General features: G+C 38.0%; 1 protein-coding gene across 3 annotated transcripts in view; it reads left to right on the forward strand.

Moving 5' to 3' along the window:
• Nucleotides 1-23,064, forward strand: part of GALNT1 (polypeptide N-acetylgalactosaminyltransferase 1) — an 88,413-nt gene that overhangs the window by 15,579 nt on the left and 49,770 nt on the right. The window contains exon 2 of one of the 3 annotated variants that reach the window (XM_051812649.1): nucleotides 8,633-8,829. The exons of 1 other annotated variant lie outside the window; for it this stretch is intronic. The gene's annotated coding sequence lies outside the window, so the exon portion shown is untranslated. The remainder of the gene's footprint in view (nucleotides 1-8,632; nucleotides 8,830-23,064) is intronic. One more of the 3 variants, XM_051812647.1, reaches the window with a different exon arrangement.

Below are 23,064 nucleotides of genomic sequence, written 5' to 3' on the forward strand. Positions count from 1 at the left end.
GGCTGACTCAGCAGTTAGTAAACCAAGTGAAACAGGATATTCCTAGGAAGAAACCTTAAGGTTTGCAGCATGAATTGGGAAACTGTATGCCAGATTGCTGCTTTGCCAAAGGCTGCATTAAAACAGCAGTGCTTTTTTTAGAAAAGCTAATTCATTGGCTTATTGTCACAGTTTCCTCATCCTTGTTATTACAGTGTTAATAGCTCTCAGTATTCTGTTTCAACTACCTGTTACTGATTTTACAGAAAGGGATAAGAAAGAAATTAGGATCCATATTACTAACTGAATCCATTGTTTTGGAAACTTGGTAACGTAACATTTCCTGTGTTCCTTTGTGGTAAACAAAACTTCCTGAATTAAGGTCCATTATCTCACCTGAATCCAGAAGGAATTTGTCTGCTTTATTCTACTTAGAAGAATGGATTTTTTTTTGTTGTTGTTTAAAGTGATCTTCCTACTCTTGCAAGTGAGAAATGATAGTCATTTGTCAGCTCAGCCAAATTTCAGATACTGTTGCAAGTAGCAGAGCTTTGCCTGGAGGCAGATGCATGTATCCAAAACTAGAATTTCTGTGGGAGGGTTAGTATTTGTGTATGAAGACATATGTTCAGTCAAGCAGTTTGTTGGTTTGGGTACGTTTTCTCCTGGTGACACTGACAGACAGTCTTACTGAAATGCTTTAAATCTGGCAGAAGGCCGAAACCCATTCCCTCTTCATTTCCATTTATTTCCCTCACCACAAAATTTTGGTTTTAAATAGAACATTAATATTTTTAAAGGACTGAGTCCCCAGGCTAGACTTTTTTCCTATGGGAGGTTCTATGTATTACTTCTGTGCCCTAGGCTAACTTCTTTCTAAAGATTTACTTTTATGTACTGTAAACTTAACTGCTCCCGTAGTTAAAATCCTCCTAATAAACAGTGTGTTATTTTGGACTTTGGAGTTATGATATGCTTGCTCACTTTTTAAACAGCTGTGTCTAATATTTCCACTATTTACAGGGGGACTGATGTTGTAATGTGTGATAATATTGGACTTTGTAACAGCTTGTGGACAAGAATACAATTTTCTCATTTTCCTCTTTGATTAACAAGTGCTAATTACATATTGCAGGAGACTACTTCCTTTTTGATTTGTGAGCATTTTTTATGGTTTCATTTGGTTCCTAAGTCATTAAATATATAAACAGCCTTTTTTAGCTCTGTATACACCCACAAATGATTTGATTTGGAACTCTAATATTTGTATTTCTTTTGCAATGAAGCTATAGAGCTGAATGGACAGTAATCTGTCTCTTATGCCAGAGTACTGGAAGAAATGATTTCTCAGTGTCTAAAGAGACATAATTGGATGTGTGGAGCAGTAGTTTTACCTGGGGGACTTTCTATGACTTTGCACTTTGTTTATTATCTTTGTGTGAAAATATTAATATCATTGAGGTCCTTTGTAAATGTTGAGAAGCACTGTGTAAATTTGACATTTGCTTTTACAAATTTACCAGTTGATTTATTTCAAGTACTACCTCTTGTGAATGTCAGTTCTTAGGATCTTGCTTGGGTACCTCCCCCTCCCACTTTTTTACACTTTAAGTAATGTGCTGCTTAATACTGTAGCAGTGCCTGCTATAATACTCTCTGTGTATGTGTGAACTCAAAAAATCTAAGCCTCTTATTAGAAGTAGAACATTCTGTAGTTCCCTTTCTCTGCATACAGGAGGATTGCTGTAACTTTATTATCCCACAGTGGCTTGTTACCACTTGCAAACTGAGTTCTTGGCCCATGAAAGGCAGAGGTTGTAGTCTTTTAAGCACCATTAAAGCAGCATATTTGAATGTTTGTAATTTTGAATCCCTCTGATCATATCTGAGGTAATGGGAAATATTTGTAGGTATTTCACTGTCTGTAGTTCCATTAGTAATTATCAGTGGAAATGGAGAACCTGGGTATGGCAATAAATCATGTACATTTTTTTCCCTAAGCTCTGTTCTCCTGCGCCATCCACCTGTAAGCTTTCCTGCTTTCTGGAGTGTTTGCATCACATCAGAGAAAGGGATGTTACAGAATATTCATTTGAGTATTAGACCTGAGAATATAGCAGACAGCTTTTCTGAAGCCTTCTACTTGCTGTTGGAAGAAAGCATTGATCATAGGGCATGCAGTTTTACAGAATGTAAAATTTATGAGGGCAGCTGTCATTGATTTTAATGTAATTATGTATTTAACTATTTTGTATTCATAATTTAATAGGATGTTTTTCCTCAGTGGGTCTGGAAACTTTTACTCTTTTCTGATGACTCAGGGAAGAGTAGAAAAGGTGAAACAGAAGGCACTATCTTTCTCAGTTGAAGGCATCCTCTGTTTTTTTACCAGTGTTAGTGTTATGTACAATTTTTCTAGCAAAGAACAGTATTCAGAAAACAGAAAATAAACATTTATAAAAACTAGATGAAGAAATCCACTTTGTGTACAAAGCTGTGCACATGGACACACCTATATAGGTAGCTGGGGTTGATGCTGGTTGGCATGCCGGAGGTGCTGATACTTCTGCCTAGTTGCTGCTGCTTGGTTTAAGGCTGTTGCCAATACTTGAATTTGTTGAGGAAGATGACTACATGAGCTGTTAGAGTAAGTGATAATTATCTGATTTCTCCTGAACTTCATGTGATTTCTGGTAAAGAGTTGTCAGTGAGGTCCAAAGTCTGTGCTTTTTACACAAGAAATGTGTTGTCTGTAATGTCAGGGATATGCATCTGCTGCTGGTCCCACCTCAGTTCACATGAGCAGGGGGCAAGAGAACAAGGTTGAAATTATTGAAGTATAGGATAGGAAGGTGGAAGTTTTGAGAGCGAAGTACAGCTCAGTCTCTTTTTTCATAGCCTATTACAATACAAATATTACTGAAAAACTAAACTACCCACTCTTTGTAAACAAACAATGCAAACAAAAAACTTTGGTTGACACTAAATCTTGATTTTTTGACTTCTGGGTTCCTTCACAGTAAATGTTTTGTAAACTGAAGGAGCTGAGAAGTGTCTAATGCATTTTGCACTGTGGCTCACATCCTCCATATGCACCCTTACTGGTTGCTTTGCATACTTGTGAAACAATGAGGGTAGTGTTTCCTGGTGGCTGAAGAGAAGGTGCAGAGGGTGTCTGCCAGCTCACAGCAGTCAACATACAACTCTTTGTTGATAGTCCCACTGAAGGCAAGCGAGTCTGGATTGATGCTCCATGCTCCTACTTAAAGCTGATGTAAGTTAATGCTATCAAAACAAACTGCTGTTGCTGATTGCCTTACTAATGTTTTGCATCACAGTAGTTTTAAGAATGGCAGCGGTGCTAGTCGTGATTTGCAAATAATTTGGTTTTATGTCTTTCTGGAGAGCAGTTGTGAAGTTATGAAAGATAGCTTTTTTCTTTTTCGTGTTGAGCGATTCACCGTGTAGGTACGGTTTGAATTATGAAAAAGCTGTTTCTTGCAGTCCAAAGAGATTTAGTAATGATGCTGAATATGACAGTAGACACTTCACTGGTAAAAGCAGTTGACTGTCTTGCATTTTTATTTTTTTCTCGTGCTTTCCAGCAGTGTAGTACTCTCAAGCAATGTGAAAATGAATTTTGCAATGGTCTTGATTTGGGGGTGGGGGTTGGGGTGCATTTTACAGTTTACTTTAAAATACCTCTGTGGGTTCAGTCACTCTTGGTCCCTTTCATACACTTCTTGTGTTGCTTTGAGTCAGTGTCCCCAGAAGACAGGAGGCAGTGGGAGGCCTGTGGGAAGAAGGTGCTGCTGTGTTGTTTGCATGGCTGTACTTGCCAGAATCATTGCTTGTTTGGTGAACAAGCTATTGGTCAAGGCCGAGAAAAGTAATGGCATACACTTTAGCTGTCAGTCTGATCAAAGTAAGTGTTAGCTCATCAACTTTTTTCTGAGTTTTGGGAGATAGTATCATAGCACTGTGTACTTTATACCTGTTAAACACATACCTGTCTTTATGATTTTGCTGATTCTATTATAAAAGATATCTATGAATCTTTTTTTTCCTGACAAATTGCATGCAGGGAAAAAAATTTTGGATTGTCTCCATTAAGAATTCAATTCGTTTTTTTCCTCTTGCTGTCTTTCTGTATAAGATAAAACCATGAAGACCTATGGAATAAAACTGTGGTGGTTTTGTGCTGGTTTTTTTTAAATATTGTTGCTCACCTCAAGAACAACAGGTAGAAGATGTTTTTTTCTCAGTGTTATAAATCTGTTTTCTCTGGAGTTTAATGGCAGACTTGTAAATTTTTTTCTCCTTTTCATGTTTTGCTGTTCGCTTTCCTGCGCTGATGTTTCTGACCACGTCCAGGGTCATACCACTGTACTGATGTGGTAGAAAAATAAGTTGAATCAGTGGAATTGGCTCCATACTTTATGGCAGCTGCATGGTTTTGTTGTGTGTGTGTAGGAGTGTCAGTGAATAAACAGAAGTTGATTGAAAAAGCTGGAAAGATAATGTATGAATGAAAATCCTACAGTCAATCCATATTATATTTAGGAAGAGGTGAAAGTGGTAAGTGGGGTGTTACAATTAGGAAAAGATACTGTGCAGAGATAGCTCTGCATGATTGCTGCTGTTATTAAATGTGTCAGAAGAAAGTTCTCTGTATAATAGGAATGGAAATATTGAGGCTATTCAGTATAGACGCTTGAATATGAGACAATTATATTTTGCACTTTAAAAATATTGTGACTGTGAATCTGGTCAGCATATTAGAATGACTGGCTAAAATTTGTTTAGGTTTAAATAAAAGCTCAGAATATTGGATTATTCTGAAAAATTTCATTTTTAGGTTTTAGCTGGGATAGAATTAATTTTCTTTTTAGTAGATAGTACAGAGTTGTATTTTGGATTCAGTATGAGAATAATATTGATAACACACTGATGTTGTAGTTGTTGCTAAGTAGTGCTTACTCCAAGTCAAGGACTTTTTAGTGCCTCATGCTCTTGACAGTGAGGGGGGGCACAAAAAGCTGGGAGGGAGCATGGCCAGGACAGCTGACCTGAACTGGCAAAAGGGATATTGCATATCATAAAATGCCATGCCCCGTATATAAACCAAGGGTGAGGAATCAGCCTGGAGTACAAATACAGGCTGGGTGGAGTATGGTTTTGTTGGTTGACGAGAAGCTCAATGTGAGCTGCAATGTGCACTTGCAGCCCAGAAAGCCAACCATGTCCTGGGCTGCAGCAAAAGTAACAGCAGGTCCAGGGAGGTGATTCTCCCCTTCTACTCTCCTCTTGTGAGACCCCACCTGGCATGCTGCAAACAGCTCTGGAGCCCCCAACATAAGAAGCATGTGCATCTGCTGCAGTGAGTCCAGAGGAGAACCACGAAGATGATCAGAGGGCTGGAACACCTCTCCTATGGAAGCCTGGCTGAGACAGTTGGGGCTGTTCAGCCTGGAGAAGAGAAGGCTCCAGGGAGACCTTAGACCTTCCAGTACCTAAAGAGGGCCAACAGGAGAGCTGGAGAGGGATTTTTTACAGGGGCATAGAGTGATAGGACAAGGGGCAGATACAGATTAGATATAAGAAAGAAATTCTTTACTGAGTGGATGGTGAGGCACTGAAACACGCTGCCCAGAGAAGTTGTGGATGCTCCTTCCTGGAAGTGTTTGAGGCCAGGTTGAATGGGGCTTTGAGCAACCTGGTCTAGTGGAATGTGTCCCTGCCCATGGCAGGGGAATTAGAACGGACCTTATAGATCATCTAGTTCCAATCCCAAACCATTCAGTGATTCTGTGAAGATTAGAAATGCATCATCAAGCCAGTGTAACATCCTCTGCAACAGGAAGCTTGTGGACTGGAGAAAGCCACATGTGATACACTTACAGAGTAAGAGGAAACATGGCCCAGATAAAAAAAGCTATTTTAGGACGTGTGTAAGATCATTAGGTTAACAGTAGCCAGAGGTTTTTTCAGTGGTTCACTTACAGCAAGGAAAGCATATTGCATGGGGTTTTGTGTAGTTGTTTCAGCTTACTGTTCTTCTTCATGAACTGGGTATATGTTTATGTATATAAACACATATGGTTATGAAATCTGGGAATAAATGTATTTGGGAATAAATGCAGTTACACAAAGCTGGGATGGCAATTCAGGAAAGTCTTAAATGTTGGAAAGATAGCCTAAAAGAATGGGATGTGATTTACACGAATAAGTGAAATACTTTATGTTGAGGTCAAAATAAAATAAAATATGGAGAACAACTGTTTAGTTGTTCCTACCATCCCATTCCTCACCACAGATTATAAAAGGAGAGTTAGCAATGCAGAATTGTTCACAAAGAAGAGGTGTGTGTATGTATTGGTATGACTAAATAATATAATGTGGAGGATGTGAAGTTGAACCTTTTACTCCATTCTATATTGTGGAATTCAAGTACTTTTATCAGTTTTGGCCACTGTACTTCAAGAAAGCTGTAGGCACAGTTGATTTGCCTCAGGAGTGTAATGGTAATGACAGACGATTTAGAAAAGATGGTATGTGCAGAAGGAATGATTGAATTGGCATTTTTGTAACCCAAAGAAGAGATCAAGGGAGATCACAAGCTTTTAAGTGTGTGGAAGCTCACTACAAATAAGCAAACATCTACCATTGGTAGATGTGTCTCACTTACTAATGGCAACATGGACCATTCGCTGTGTGTCCTGCTCTCACTGTTTGCTTTTTAGTTTTGTGTTTTATGAGGGCTATTTCTATTCAGTGTCTGGACAGCACTGAACAAAGAGCCTGCCATCTTAGGCTCCTTTGAAAAACTATATGAGTTAGCAAAATTACTAAATAAGCATCTTCATCTAACCTGATAAGATGTATAGATAGATATATCAGTTAAAACTCTTGAGAAGATAGGAGAAAATTTGCTCCCAGATGCCAGCCACTTAGCCACTTAACAGACTAGTTTCCCCATCTGTAAAAATGAATCATGTTCTCCGCCTCTGTAAGGCACTTGAGCTTTAATGAAGAAAAGTAATACACAAAAAGCTAATTTAACGTAAGCAACACTGACTTTTTTGGTGTGTGTATTGTAAGTTACAGTGCAATGTGAAGAGTCTAGTCAGACATATCATGGAAGCCTGTGTTTAACCTTCATGAAGGCACCAACAAATTTGCTGTGATGAAGGTTGCTGTGATGATGTCATGATCTCTTATACTAACATGTTCAGAAAGGAAACAAACATGATTTATGTTAGGTGCCCTGCTGGGTATGTCTTGGATCATATTTTTCTGGCCTTTGAAACTACCCTATTTTTTTCAGATTTGGTAAAAACTGGTATAATTTCTGGGAGATCCTTAGCCAGTTCTTTTAAAAATCACACTGTAAGCCACTTCTGCTTAGTATTCCTATTCTATCAGTATACTTTACCAGTATTCTGGTAATCTGTCCTCCAATGGAGATCAAAATTAGGAGTTGAGACATTTTCCCTTTCTACTTTGGTATGTAAATAAATGGGAAACTGCCAAGTACTATACTTACTTCACCTGCTTCAGTACTGGCATAATAATTTGTTTCAGAATAAGCAGTTGACAAACACCCTTTCTATCACTGCCAATCTTAGCTTTCCTTATAATGTACTTCCCCCATACTGTCATGTTGTCATAGTGTCAGCATCGTATTTTTTTTCTCCCTTGTACATAATTTTTCATCTGGACAGGTACATACAACTAACAGTTTAAACAGGTAGAGCAATAAACTTGAATAACTAAGTAGGCTCATATATAATATGGCAAATACAAGATATAAACTCATATAATATATGGCAAATATTACCTAAGTGCTGACAAATTACAATTGCATTAAAAATTGAACAAACCTCCTCTCTTGTCTGTTATGATATAATCTTTACTTTTCAGCTGCTTAGAATTTCCTTCAGACATTGCTGTATTAACTGGATAAAGGAAGGAATTCATTCAATATTGCTAAACAGATAAGACTTGGAAAGTCTCAGGCATCATTTTTAAGATGTCACTTTTTTTTTAGAAATGAAAAAACATTACTTCTTAAGCATCAGGTCTATGTTATTATAATATCATGGGGTTTTTTTACAAAAGCTGTCATTATAAATGCTAATGTTTAACTTGTGGGCGAGAGATGAAAGAATGTAAAACCCCCTACATCTGTAAACTTGAATATGTATGGCAAAATTTAGTCCAAAAGAATGATCGTCTGGAGAGCTGCTCATGTGAATGTGTGCTGTTGAGGAGGCTGTTTTGTAGCCTTATTGAGAACAATTCATAGTTTGTTGTGCTAAGTGTTCATGATTGGATAGAGGATGACATATATAGAACTCAAAAATAGATAACTGCTTATTTGGGAGGACAGGCAGTCCTCCCACTTAAATCATATCATCTGAAAGGCTAAAAAATGTTGATGACTTGTTCCACCTCTCCACTCTACTCTGCATATGTTGTTTTCCTCACAAGCTCAGTTCACTGCCTCTTTTTAGAAACAATCTTTGACTCCTTCTCCCTTGCACAGGAATTTGGATTTTGAAATCTTTAATGTGAAACATTCTTCCCCTTCCACCTCAAGCTCTACCAGAGCTGAGCTAGGAACTTACATGAATTTCTGTTTTTCTTCTAGGACAGCCTTAAGACCTTGTGGTTGGAAGACCTCTTTTGCTTCTATGTTTATGTCGGAATGTCCTAGGCCAGTCTGTTGCTCTATGGTTCCTGCCACAGGTGCTCTACAGCAATGGATCGGGATTTTGCCACCAGTGCTAGTGGACCATCCAGATGGCTGTAAACCTGCAGAGGAGGTTTGTAAAGAATGTATTGCAGGTATTTTTGATGCTTTGGTCAGATCTGTATGCTTTGTGCCTTAGAGCAAAGGGAGCACTTAATGACTGCATATATACTACTGCTTTGTGATTGGATTATATTGGGTTTGTGTGGCAAGGTTTTGGTAGCAAGTTAGTTACAGAGGTGAATTCTGTGAGAAGCTGCTAAAACTAGCCCTGTGTCCAATGGAGGGACATCTCCAAGAGGGACCTGCCATCTCCTAGAGGGACCTGCCACTGACCAAGGCTGAGCCTATCAGTTACGGTGGTAGCATCTCTGGGATACGTGTCTAAGAAGGGAGGGAAAAACACCCTGCAGCTGAAGAGAGGAGTGAGAATATGTGTGAGAAACAGCCCTGCAGACATCACTGTCAGTGAAGAAGGAGGAGGAGGTGCTTCAGACATAGAAGCAGAGATTCCCCTGCAGCCTGTGGTGCAGACCAGGGTGTAGGGTAGGCTGTCCCCCTGCATGCTACAGAGGCCCATGGTGGAGCAGATGTCCACCTGCAGCCCAGGGAGGACCCCATACTGCAGCAGGTAGATGCCCCAAGGAGGCTGTGACCCCATGGGAAGCCTACTCTGGAGCAGGCTCCTGTCAGGACCTGTGACCCCATGGAGAGACAGAAATGCAGACTTGAACAGGTTTGCTGGCAGAACTTGTGACTTCATAGGAAGCCCACACTGGAGCAGTCTGTTCCTGAAGGACTGTACTCCCCATGGAAGGGACCCATGCTTGAGCAGTTTGTGAAGAACTGCAGCCTGTGGGAAGGACTCATGTTGCAGAAATTTATGGAAGACTGTTTCCCATGGGAACAGGGGTAAAGTGTGAGAAATCCTTTCCTTGTGGAGGAAGAAGAGGCAGAGCCAGAGTGTGATGAACTGGCTGTAAACCCCATTCCCTGTCCACCTGTGCTATTGGAGGGAGGAGGAGGTAGAGAAAATAGGGAGTGAAGGTGAGCCTGAGAAGAAGAGAGAGGTGAGGGGAAGGTGTTTTTAAGATTTAGTTTTATTTCTCATTGTACCCTGATTTGATTGGTAATAAATGGAACCAGTTTGCCCTCATTGAGTCTGTTTCACCTGTGATGGTACCTGGTGAGTGATCTCTCCCTGCCTTTATCTCAACCCAGGAGCCTTTTGTTATATTTTCTCTCCCCTGTCCAGCTGAGGAGGGGAGTGATACAGCACCTTTGGGCACCTGGCATTCAGCCTGGATCAATCCACCACATGCATATTCCGTACTGTACTGTTCCTTCAGAGTCCTGTTGGACCAGTTCAGTTGTCTGCAGCTATTAAACAATCCATAAGAATCCCTTTAGATCTTAGTGCACACCTAAAGTACAATATCCAAGTAGGTAAAGCACCCCATTTTTAGTTCTCCTAAATTTACCCTCTCAGTATATCTTGAAAAGAATGCTCTAGGCCAACGAGCTGGAATTCAGATCAACTTTCCATCCAGATGAACTAACAAAGCCTGAGTTTTATTTTCTCTCTTTCTACAGTAAACACAGTTCTCTGAAAGCATCCTTTGTCAGATAAGAGATGATTTATTAAACTGCTGCTGTGTAATCACTGGCTGCCCAGTGAGGTGTTTAACAACCAAATCCTTCTGAAGTCTTCTCTCTGTGTGCATCTTCCACTTTTTTTTAAGCTTGATTGATACAAGATGGAGAACCAAAGTTTAATGGGACAGACAGGCAAAGATGTAGTATGACCAGTCTGTTTCCTTTGGCAGAAAAGATTAACCAGTGCAGTTGTATTTAGTGCATCAGCTGGTGTCCTGCACTTGGTATCATTGGTATTGACATTTTGTGCTTATTTTTCATCTTGATTTTTTTCTTTCCTGAAACCTGTTAGCAGTTTTCGTAGATTAGTTTCCACAGACTGAGATCTGAAGAACTCTTTGGGTCCAATTCTGAAGTTCAGGTTCAGCAGGGTAAAATGGGAAAAATCTGTTTCAGGTTTGAGTGGATCCTTTTCCAGTCAACTTCAAAAGATCTAACATGTACTCTTAAATTCAGTGCTTAAAAGGTATCATTTGAACAAGCATCAGTTTAGCAGAGAGGGAAAAATATACTCCAAATTACTACCTAATACTGTTTATTAGTAGTAGAAGCTACTAAGAAAAAAAAAAAATTAGGGTAAAAAAAATAGAACAATTTTTTTACTTCTGGATTTACTGCTCAAGCTGTAGCTTCAGTGATACTGCTTTCTTGGTAGCCCAGTCACCTCTTCTGTGGTTGTTGACTCTAATGGTGAGTTTAATGAGATAACAGATTTGAGTAGAAATAACTGCTGTTGAGGGGAATGCCTGATTGGTCTGGAACTGCACTGAGAGACTGATGTGGCTGACCAGACACAATTGTTCTCGGTTATTTTGCAGTTGTGTCAGTTCTCTAGTTAAGTTTCTTCACTGCTGTGTAGATTTTTGTTGGCAAAGCATAAGGCTAGCATGTTGGATTAGCAGCTACTTACACAGTAATAGTGTGTTGACGAATCCTTAACTGTGGTCTGAACATGTGGCCTAGCTTCTCAGACCTGTCTACTCTCTCTTCTTGTCAAGATTCTAGTATTTTCAGAGAAGTTGAAAATCTTTCAGAAAAGGTACTGAAAAGTAATTTTAAATGTTTTAGAGCACAGAATTTTAAGAGTCTTTAAAAAGAATCTGATCTCTGATCTGATTTAATTTAAATTTTTGAAGTGATTGTATTACACAAGTTCTGCGGTTTTCAATTAATGTGTAGCTAAAACTGCAAAACAGTTCTGTCATGTTCCCTTTTTTAATGTTTTCTGACAGATTAACCTTTTTATGGTGACCTGTTTCTCTCTTGGCTTCTAGTCAAGAATTAATTTTGAATTGTAAAAAAGCTTAAGTTGCTACAAGCTTTGTGCCTTCAAAAGTCGTGTCAAATTAAATGCACTAGCTGTTTTTCACAAAGTGCCTGACAGTTTCTGCAAAACAATTGGTGAAGTAATAAGCACCTAAGTATTTGAAGAAACTTAAGTAATTTAGTGAAGCCTGATATTAGGTATGGCCTGATTCCTGCCATACCTAATGTTCTGCTGATTGTTTTCTCTATGCAACTATGCAGAAAATTGTTACCCTCTCTTATAGGTAACTGGGGAAACAAGTGAACTCTTCCATGAAATAATCTTTCTGCCTCAAATTACATATCACACTCTTCGTATTTCTCTGGACTGATGCACAGCACAACAAATAACAAATTCTAAATTTTATTTACTTTTTTACCTTACTGATGCATTTCCTATATCTTGATATGGCTGTTTTATTTAGATTTTTCAAGCTTTTTTCATACTAGGATGAAAACTTACAAGTTAGGCCAGATGGAAAACCTTTTTGAAATCACTAGCTGAAGAATATAGTCTTGAAATTTAACATGTGAGTGAATCTATTTTCTTCTGCAATATTAAGAAATAAAACCCAGCAACATTTGAAAAGCATTTCTTACAGAAGAATGAAAACGCAATACTTTCTTTTGAGAAGGACTTTGGTTTAATAATTTCTATGATCTAAGTGAAAACTAATATTTTGCAGTTTTACTGATTTTTGGTTTTCTAGCATTTTTTTCAAAAACAAACTCAAAACATGGTAGATTTGTTCTTATTTTTAAGACGTGAAGATTTTTGAAGCTGTTAACAAAAGATAATTGCTGTTTTCTGTAGAACTCATCTTTTCCATATTGCTGCTTTTGATAAAATGTGAAATTGAATGTCAATTTTTGTATTTTCCAATGAAGTTGAAAGTTGGGAAAAGTGCTCAGTGGTTTTGTTTAACCTTTGGAAAACCAAAAATGTACATCCAATCCTGCACAAATGCTGTGGTAACAATGACTTGATAAGGCTACCCAAGAGCTTATTTAAATTTATATCCTCCTTTCTGCAGACCTTTTTCTTTCTTGTTACATTTTGTCTCATTAATAATGGTATATTTTTTATATTGTTGTGTCCAGAGTGCAGAAGAAAGTTCATTCTGAAAAACTACAAACCCAAGATGTTTTGTCACACTGTTAAATTTAAATGTTCTTGGTCTCAATATTCATACCTTTTCTTTTTTTTTTTTTTTTTGAGATTCAGCAAACCAAGTTTAACTAGTGGATTTTTTTAAATTGTTTGGAAGTACTACTCCAGTGAATGTGGAGTTGCTTAAAATATTTGCTGTAGTATTGCAGATGAGTCTAAGAGAAGCCATCAATGTAGACAGCATTTAGTTTTTCTGGAAATACTGGCAAATGAAGTTCTGGTTTCTAAATTTTTATTTTCTTTTTGGAAGGCTATCTAACATATCTGGTTTGGGGCAGGGTGAAAGAGGACAAAGTGTGAAGTGTTTACAATGAAATTAATAGAATGGATTTCTGTAATTTTTAATCTTTGTGGGTTTTTTTCCTATATAGTCTCAGTATTGTGCAATTAAACATGATTTAATTCTGCTGGCTGACCTTATATTGTCTTTTGTTTTTGCTTGCCATTGAACTGCCAATTTTTCATAAACTACTTGGTTGGTCATTTTGTTTTCCTTGTCTGCCAATCCACTTTGTCACTTACTCTTTTTTGTAGGGACTGCTAATGTAAAATGGTTTCATTTATTTGTATTAGGACTGGCATATGTGGATCAAACTAAGTTCTCTCCCCTCCACTTAATGGAATATTGAAGCTCTGCCAGTTAATACTTTATAGTGCTAGGCGTATGTCCATGGTCCATTAAAATTTCTGTGATCTGGTTCATCATTTATAATTGTCTACTTTTGCACTTACAGGAAGGTATTTCATGGATAGGTGAATACTGTGTGCACCAGCTTTTTGAAACACATGGGCTGCTTTATATTTCTCAGATAGATGGGTTCTTAACTTCTGCTTCTTTCTCCTTCTTTTGTTCTATGGTCTTGAGTCCACCAGCAACAGAAGATCACTTTTCCCTCCTGTATCTACTTTACCTGTTATCCTCGTTTTTGTTTGTATGGCAGCAAGCTAGGAGATGTACATGTAAGAGCAACGGGGAGGGAGAGTGCATCTGCTTGCATGGGACTGAATTGGTCATAACTGCAGCCTGTCTGAGAGTTAAGGATGGTTTGCTTGTTTGAATAATAAAGGGGAAAATGCAGTGAAAAGGAAAGGAAGAGTAGACCTCTGTGTTGAGAATGTCCCAAAATGTGAATCAAACCTTTGTTCAAAATGGACAGTACCGATACCTCTGTAAAAATTCTCTTGTACTGTCAGGCATCACAGGTGCTTCAACATATAAACTCTGTAGCTCACCTGAAGTCGGAATTCTGGAGTTTAAGGTCTGTTCCTGTGGAAATACCAGTACCAGTGCTGAAGAACAAGGTACCATAGGGAGAAAGAAAGTATCCAGGACGCTAGTGCTGAAGAAGAGCCATTGCTATACTGGTTTGTTTGCAAACTATTCTAGCAACTTCTCCCTTTCAGTTTCTTCTTTCTTTGTCCAGTCTTGCAAAATGATCCCAAGTTATAAAGGATTTACAGAACTCTGCTTTTCTTATTCTACCTTTTTTAGCTTTTTATCTGACAGTTCTTTTCTTCTTGTTCACCTATTCAAAGTAGAACCTAAAATATGGATATTGCTTACTTTAGAAAGAAAGACTTTACATGGACAAGTTTATGGTCCTTGAAGAAAATCTTGTAGTTGTTCTTTTTATACCATCTGTACATTTGCATGGATTAGCTATTGAAACAAAGAACTTAGAATTATGATATTTCCCAAGCTTGTACTGTCAGTGATCTCTGGGAAGACAGAATTAAGAAAAACTACATCTAAAACAAGTGAATCTAAAAAGGAAAGGGAAGGATGGATGTGAAGAATCTTATCCATAGTGAAATACTGTGCGTGTTAATTAAGTACAAAACAGTTGTTAGCAGCAGAAGTTACCTGCTGAGCAGACAGCTTTATGATGTGAGAACCGACTTATGTGTGAATGTAGGCTTAAAAGCTGTATGGCTTTTCTGTATAAATGCTGCCTTTTGCTTTCTAGGTAGACTTTATATTTGCATATGGATATAGCAAAGGAACACAAGTCTTTGTGAGAAACATTGCAAAAATATTATGAATGTATCACAAAATGGGACAATGCTAGCTTTCCTTTTTTTCTCCATATCTATCTGATCAGTCTCTTCTTTCTAGAGAAAGAGCAACAGGCATATGTTCTGATTTTTTTTTTTGATGCTGGGTTTTTTTGGAAGGAGATCTGATGTTTTCTCTCTATTTCAAAAAGTGGTTAGTCCTGCAAAGCTGCTGAGTTACTTTTGATTAGAATTATGGTGTTTCCCCAGACATGGGATGGGAAGTAAAACTTGCCAACAAAACCTTTGAATTCTTTACCATTCTTCATTTTACTTGCAGTTAAATAACCCACTATGTGTTAAATAATTGTCACCCTTATTTTTTCAAATTATATTTCCTAATTCTTTAAGTCTTCACAATTAGTCACATGCATTATCCTGTCAGCAGTTTTTAACTCAATATCTGCCTGCATTTGTCAGCAAGTTCTGACTCTAGGCAGAATTAAGTCAGCTTCTCTAGGATAAGCACCCTATGGCCCCAGCATGTAACTTAAATTTTTCTTTACCTGTTTTTTTTTTTTAAAGCTTTTCTTCTGAAACACAGTATTTTGAGTATTCTCCAAATATATTGAAGGCAGAGAACATGTGTTCTTCAAAGTTATTTGTATTTCTTCAAATTTCCCTTTGGATTTTTTAATTTATAGTAGAAAGTTTTCAGGATTGAAGGTTTCTACAGTTAATCACATAAGCATGATTCAATCTTTTGACTGCAGTTTACCCAATGTTTCCAGAAGTCTCCGTTGTAATAATTTTTTTCTAATTAACTGACTCTGCTTTACTTTAATTCAAATTCTTGCCCATTAGTGATTCATCCTTAATGCTGACTATTGGCCTGTGTAATTTTCTGCCATCTCTAAAAGTGTTTGAAGAATTAATGAACAATTTTATTCCTCTCTAGCTTTTTGGCTTTGATACATACCTAAAAAATAATCAGAAGCTTTATGGAGGTTGGTTATTTTAGAACATTTGAGACTTAGCTTGAAAGATTTTACAATTTCTCACAACAGACGAGGAAGTTGTCAAGAATGTCTTGTATAAAGATTTATTCACTTGATTGTTCAGAGTCTGCTTAGGTCTTGGTCTATGAAAACTGTGTAACTAGCTTAGTGATGATGAATTTTCTTGACCTTTAAGTAGTCAAAGATTTCTCCCTGAAATTTGTAATTCTTTAATGCTGATACCAGAGTTTCTAGTTTTCTTCTCTTCTAGCTTCTACCTTAATAGCAGAATAGACAGTACATTTGAAACCCTTTTGTCTGTGTTCATCAGTGTTTTCGAGAAGAATTTGCTTATTCTCTCAAAATACTTCAAAAGCAAATGCTACCTGACATTTGTGAATGTTGACATGAGCAAACTGAAGAAAGTATCCTCTGTAGAAAATTCTGTTATTTGACATGTCTGTATGGAGAGTGACCTATTGATAAGGATAGTATTCATTTTAGTTTAGCCTTAGCTAGTAAATTCTGAGTTTGCAGTTGGACATTTTAATGTACAACTTTTAAAATATTTTGGAAGTCAATTTGATTTTTTGGACCATGCAGAAACATTATAAAGGAAGATGGAAAGTATGAGCACTGAGAATATGAAACAGCTTGCTATGGTTTTACTTCCACATGGTCTAATCTAGTGCATATGATTTCTTCAAGAAGATTGCTCACAATACTAAATTTAATTTTTTTCAGAAGGAATTTTAACTTTAAAAGAAGTCCTATTATCAGCTAACCTGTTCTACTTACAGCTCATCTGGCACCTGCCAAGGTATTTAAAATAGTCTATGGAATATAAGATTTCTTGATTATTAGAAATTAGAATATGCCTTGTAAGGCCAAGTGATGCTGCTTTTGGCCAGAAGCCTTTGTGCTGTGTTACATCATGTCACAAGCCTGAGCATTTAAGACACGTGGAGGTGTTTATAGCTTTTTCTTGCAGACAGCAAACAGTATACTAATAGCCTAATCTCTACTCCTGTGACACCATTCCATTGCAATATAAACTCTGGGTAGTTCAGCTTTTTATTTCTTAAAGGACCATTTAGATCTGATAGGGGAGCTAAAATTACTTAGTTTTAAACTGTTTCTTCTGAGTAATGGTGAATTTGAACTGTCTGTAGCTCACATGACAAAATTGTTTTTCTTGAGGAAATGGAGGTCCTCACCTAGAACACCTGTGTTGATGTGACCTCGATTTTCCTCTGAAAGTCCTGTAGTGTTGGGGTTGAAAGACCAGCTAGCACAGCTCTTCAGGAATTTATTAAAGATTGGAGTCAGTTTATAGCTCTGGGATGCTGATCGGCAGGAGTGTTGCTGTGCTGAAAAAGCTAAGTGCTGGGTCACCATCTGTGAATCTTCAAAAAAGAGAAAAAGCAAAAAAATTCCATCTCAGCCTTCTAGGCTGCTGTGAAGGGTAACAGAAGGCTTTAATAGGTCTTACTGATGCATCTTCAGCCATTAATTATTGCATGTCAAGGGTTTATGAACTTGGTGTTTAGATCATCTCATTCTGCTGTTAGTAACAAACGCTTTTCACTCATGAGTTGCTCATTGTCTTCATGCTGCCTGTGATACTCTCTGATGAAAATACCACCTGTATTCTCTAGCTGACTGTTACTCATAGTTAAGCACACTCAGTAGCCCTCCCAGAGTGTACGTGTGAAGTAGGTATGGCTTTGAAGAGGGATGTTTGCTCTCTGTCAGCATCTGAGGTGTCAATAGCCCAATTTAAGACTACAGTTGTTTCAGGAAAAGAAATAACTGTCTATTGGCTTATAAATTTGCTTTTCTAAAAGTATTGCCTATTCTGCAGCTGTCAGGAGAGGCAATATCTGCCATTCGGTATGAGAAGGAAAAGATTTGAATAGCAGGGGTTTGAACTTCCCTGCCAGTACTGTAATACCCAATAACTTAATGCCTGTGCAAACACTTACTGCTCTTTGCTTCAAGGTTCTATATACTGTGTATTCATTTTGTTATGTATTACAGTTAATTTGGACTAATGATGTACTCCAAATATTTGAAGCAGTACTGTAAAAAGATGTATAGTTGTTTTTTGTTATAGGATTTGCAATATTAAGTAATGTACACTGATTGTTCACTGGACATAATAGAAGTATATTTTAAATTTTAGAGCAGTTGAAAGAGTGGAAATGTATGAAGGATCCCTGAAGGAGATGTCTATTTTTAGATAATTTTCATTCAACCTGGAGAGCAGATAGAGAAATAAAATTATTGCCTCAGACATTTGAAAACTACTTTAAAGTTATAGAATACACATCCAGTGACTCTCAGCTGCTTATACGACAGCAGTATTCTTTGTACTTTTATTGTATTCTTAATTTCCAAATTTTAGCTATTCTCTTGAGCTCTTGGAATATTTACAGTGATATTCTGATTCGTCTCCCTCCTGGATCAATTTATTCTTTTTCTTGTATAGCAAAAATTGTTGTAAAAAGAATGTAAATCCAAAATCTATGGATTGAATTTGACTAAAATATTGTTCATCTGGTTCTTTGAAACCTAGCCCATTCTTCCTGCAAGCAAAATAGGGCTTTCTTCAAGACAATCTAAAAACTATTGACTTTAAGTATGGCTGGGAAAAAACGTAATTTAAGTGATTTCAAAGGTTTTCATTTGAGGAGTTGTGCAAATAATCTTTTATTTCATTCTCAAAAATGATATTTTGAGGGATTTTGGCACACCTACAAACTCATTTGAGAAACCATTATCACTGATTTGCCAAATGATATACTGTTTTCAGAAGTTCAATGATTATAGTAAAGATGTTTCTGAAAACTATAGGTACCAAAATACCAATGTATTTTCAATTAACTTCTTGCATTAACTGAAATAACTTGGTTTTAAAAGCCTGTTAACTCAGTTTAGAAATGTTATTTCCTTACTATGTATCTGTAGAAGTAATTAGAACTAATCTTAAAAGTTTGGAGTTTAAGTGGAGACTATTTAGGTAAGAAGGTCCCTTCCAACTCAAAGTATTCTATGATTCTCTGATTCTAAATAGGAAGAATCAGAAGTTTAAGTACACAGTGACTTAGTTCCATACAGTTGTAAATAGTTGGATAAAATCGTGGAAGGAGTGCATACCTGTTGTTCTCTTTTTGGTTTTACTTTCCTGTGTGATGAGATAGATTTTAATCTCACGAGAACTTCTGCTTTTATAAGCCTAAAATACGCTCTGTTTATTTGTAGGAAAGCGCGTATGAACCAATAGCTTCTGCCTTTGTGTATGAAGTTCATCCTTGGTTTTCAACTGTAGTCAGCTACTCCTATGTTTGTTCTTCCTTCATTCCAAGGCCTACAAGTTTTAGAAACATAATTGATATTTTTCTCAAATGTCAATTAAAAACTTGATTTATTAATTGAAAAATCTCTTCTGATTAATTAAAAATACAGTCTTCCTGCACAGAGCAAGAAGAATAGAAATTGATTTTACTGACCAACATTTCTCAGATTTTTCTAAGAATAAGATTTAATGAATTGTTTTCATACTGCTCAGACTAGTATGTTTTCTTTCATCACCTCTTCAGAACTTACTTGCTGAACTGTACTGAACTAAAACCTTTCAAAATCCATCAAACGAGCATAGCCTGATGAAAAATACTTCTTTTTTATTAACTTCCGAGCAGTAGAGTACTGGCATCCTTGAACTCATGAGTGTTATTTTTGCCTGCTGAAATTTACTGGATGCATTTGTGTTTCTGTGAAGAAGATGCAGAATACACACATTTTCCACAGGTGATGGGTTGACCTTCTGGTTTGAATGGTTTTTTTTTTTTTACATTTGCTTTTATAGCATTGAAAGGTGGTTCTTTATTTATTGTCAAACTGACCTGTTTACTGATGATCTGATAGTAATGAGCCCTCTGCAAACAAGCACTGAAACCAACTGAACAGAGCATGGTCCAGTAAAAAAGAAAAAACCAACACATCAGCACAGTAGCAAAAGTAGTTCTGAAACCTGATTGTAGTGTTGGCAGTCGCTTCTGTTTTCAAATATGGGTGCAATCGACTGATAGGGAGTTGTAGACATTGCTCATGACAATTTGCATTAGCTTCATTTTTTAGAATTTTGCTCAAAAATCCATACATATGCCTAATATGTTACCTTAGAGTATGCCAGTCTTTTCTCCCTCATTACTACGTAGACTGAGAAGCTGAAAATTCAATTTCGTGTAGGCCATCAATCTTTCCTTAGATGCTGTTCGGTTAATCATTTTCTATTTGGTTTAAATTGATATTAATAGCTTAGACATAGCAAATGTTGTGTCAGGATTTTGATGAGCCCTTACTTTGTGCCAGCTTCTGTTTATTCATATCTGAAAGTCTAGAAAACAAACTTCACATCAGCTTTGTCTGGTTACGTGACGCATCCAGTGTAGAATCCTGATTTAGCTGTATAACGGCAATGAAATCCTTTGTAAAGTCTGCTACAAAGTCATATTGAAGACTGATCACTAGTATAAACAAAGATGAAGTTGATCCAAAGATAAAAATGACTGAATAGTTATGTATCATACTGAAAAAAGGGTAGGCTTTCTTTCTTGTGCCAACTGTGTTTGTAAAAGAGGTCGTAAAGTGAAACAATGCTCTTTATATGAGCAGTAATTTTAAAGATGACCTTTTTCTATAGTGTCAAATGTATCACGGGTTTTGTCACAGAGGAAAAAAAAATGCACTTGACCTTCAGAAGTAACAAGACTCGAACGTACCCATTTTTCCTCTTTTCAGTTTATTCTTGATAAATTACAGCCTTTGTTTTTACCCTTTCCAGGGTGTTTTTAATACTCCTTTTTCTTCCGTGGTGTAAGAGTTTTGTCATCTACTATCCAGTATTTCAAAGGGATGAAAAATACTTGGTTTTGCAAAAAATTTTCAATTTTATTACATTGCTCAGTAGGTAAATAGAATTGTTAAACCTATGTATTTGGGGATTATTTCTGTGGTTACTGGACTTGTTTATAAATTCAGTTGACTTTCTTTGCCATAAGACCACGCTGCTGATTCATGTTAAAGTTGCTATCAGGCTCCAAAGGTTTCTTTCTGCAGAGCAGCTTTCTAGCATGCTAATAGCCAGCTTCAGTACTATGTCCAGTTCTGGGCCCCTCAGTTCAGGAAGGACACTGATGTGCTGGAGAGCGTCCAAAGAAGGGCAACAAGGCTGGTGAAGGAACTGGAGCACAGGACCTATGAGGAGTAGCTGAGGGAGCTGGGGTTGTTCAGCCTGGAGAAGAGGAGGCTCAGGGGAGACCTCATCACTCTCTACAACTGCCTGAAAGGAGGTTGTAGCCAGGTGTGTGTCAGTCTCTTCCCCCAGGCAACCAGAGGTAGGACAAGAGGGCACAGTCTTAAACTCTACCAGGGGAGGTCTAGGTTAGACGTTAGAAAGAAATTCTTTACAGAGAGAGTGATCAGACATTGGAATGGGCTGCCCGGGGAAGTGGTGGTTTCACTGTCCCTAGAGGTATTTAAGAAGAGGCTGGATGTGGCACTTAGTGCCATGGTCTAGTTGGCAGGATGGTGTTGGGTCATGGGTTGGACTCAATGATCTCAGAGGTCTTTTCCAACCTGGTTGATTCTGTGATATGTGGATAATAATCATAGAATCACAGAATGGTTTGGGTTGGAAGGGAAGTCAAAGATCATCTAGTTCCAATCCCCTTGCCACAGGCAGGGATACCACCAGCTAGATCAGGTTGCTCAAGCCCCATCCAACTTGATCTTGCATGGAATAAGGTTATTCTATGCTGCATACAGGACTTTGTACTTGCATTTATTGAACTTTTTGAGGTTTCAACCTGCCTGTTTTTCTAACTCTTGGACGTCTCTTGAATCAGCCACCCTGGGCCATTCCTGCATACTGCTTAATGGTATCGTCTGCATGCTCCACCCCAGCTAGGTGTCACCAGCAACCTTGCTGAGCATGCATTCAGTCCCATCTGCCAGGTGCTCAGTAAAGACATTAAGCAGTATCAGCTCTAGTTTGGCCTCAGACAATTATCACTGGAAATTGTCTGTCAGCTGGACTTTGTACTGTTGGTCAGAACCCATAAAGCGTGGTGGGCTAGCTAGCTGTCCACCCTGCCAGTAGGCTACTTCTTCAGGTTAAATTTCATTAAGTTCTGAAAAAATACTCTGGAAGACTGTCACAGTCCCTGTTGAAGTCAATGTAAACAGCATTCACTGCTGTTCCCCTCTTTACCGAAGCAGTTCTCTTCTTAAAGCAAGCTGCCAAGTTGTTCAAGTATGGTATAGTTTTTGTGTTGTGATTATAGTTTTTGATTTGTTTGGGGTTGGGTTTGTTTTGTTTTGTTGTTTGGGTTTTTTGTGGGTTTGTATGTACAATTTCTTCCATAATCTTTGCAGGGACTAGAGTGAGACTGACTAGCAGATGGTTCTCCAGATTCTCCTTCTCCTTCCTGATGATAGTTTTTTTTTTTCTAATCTTGAAGCAACTCGAGGTCACCATGACCTTTCAGAGATGATAGAGAATGACCGTGCAGTAAGATCTGCCTGCTCCTTCAGCAGCCTCAGATGCCGCCTATCTGGTACCATGGAATTGCACGTGTCCAAGTGGCTTGTGAGATCCCTGACTCAGTCTGTCTGTACTGTGTGTGAAGTTTAACTCCCTCAGGCTCTGCCATGGATTCTGATCTAGGCGAAAAAGAAACTGAATATCTCGACCTTTTTTATGCTGAGCACTGGACCTGCATTATTCTCAGTCTTTTTTTTTTTTTTTGGCCGGTATCCTTAAGGTACCTTTCTTGTTGCTGCTCTTGTTTCTTTTGAACTTATAGTCCAGGATTATCTGAAAACCTCTCCACGTTCTCAGGAAATGTTTCTGTATTCCTCCGAAGTAGCTGTGCTACCACTTTCTATGTGTTTTGCAGAAGTAGAGCAAGAGTTTTCCATGATGCTGCGTGCCTCACATCGCGGTTCCTGGCCAGCAGCCGTCATTCCTCAAAGCAGGTCCTGTGGTCTTAGAAGCCTGCCTTTGAGACCACCCATGCAACCAGGTGTTGACAGGTTGTGTGCACACTTGCCAGTATTTTGCCATCCCACTGGAGCAATTGAGGGGAGCAGTATCTGGATCTCATGCCTGCTACATTCTACTGTCAAACCCTGAGCTCTGC

The sequence above is a fragment of the Manacus candei genome, unplaced genomic scaffold (assembly GCF_025592945.1).
Source record: "Manacus candei isolate 608988 ecotype Guabito, Panama unplaced genomic scaffold, ASM2559294v1 h1tg000088l, whole genome shotgun sequence".
Classification (NCBI taxonomy): Eukaryota; Metazoa; Chordata; class Aves; order Passeriformes; family Pipridae; genus Manacus; species Manacus candei.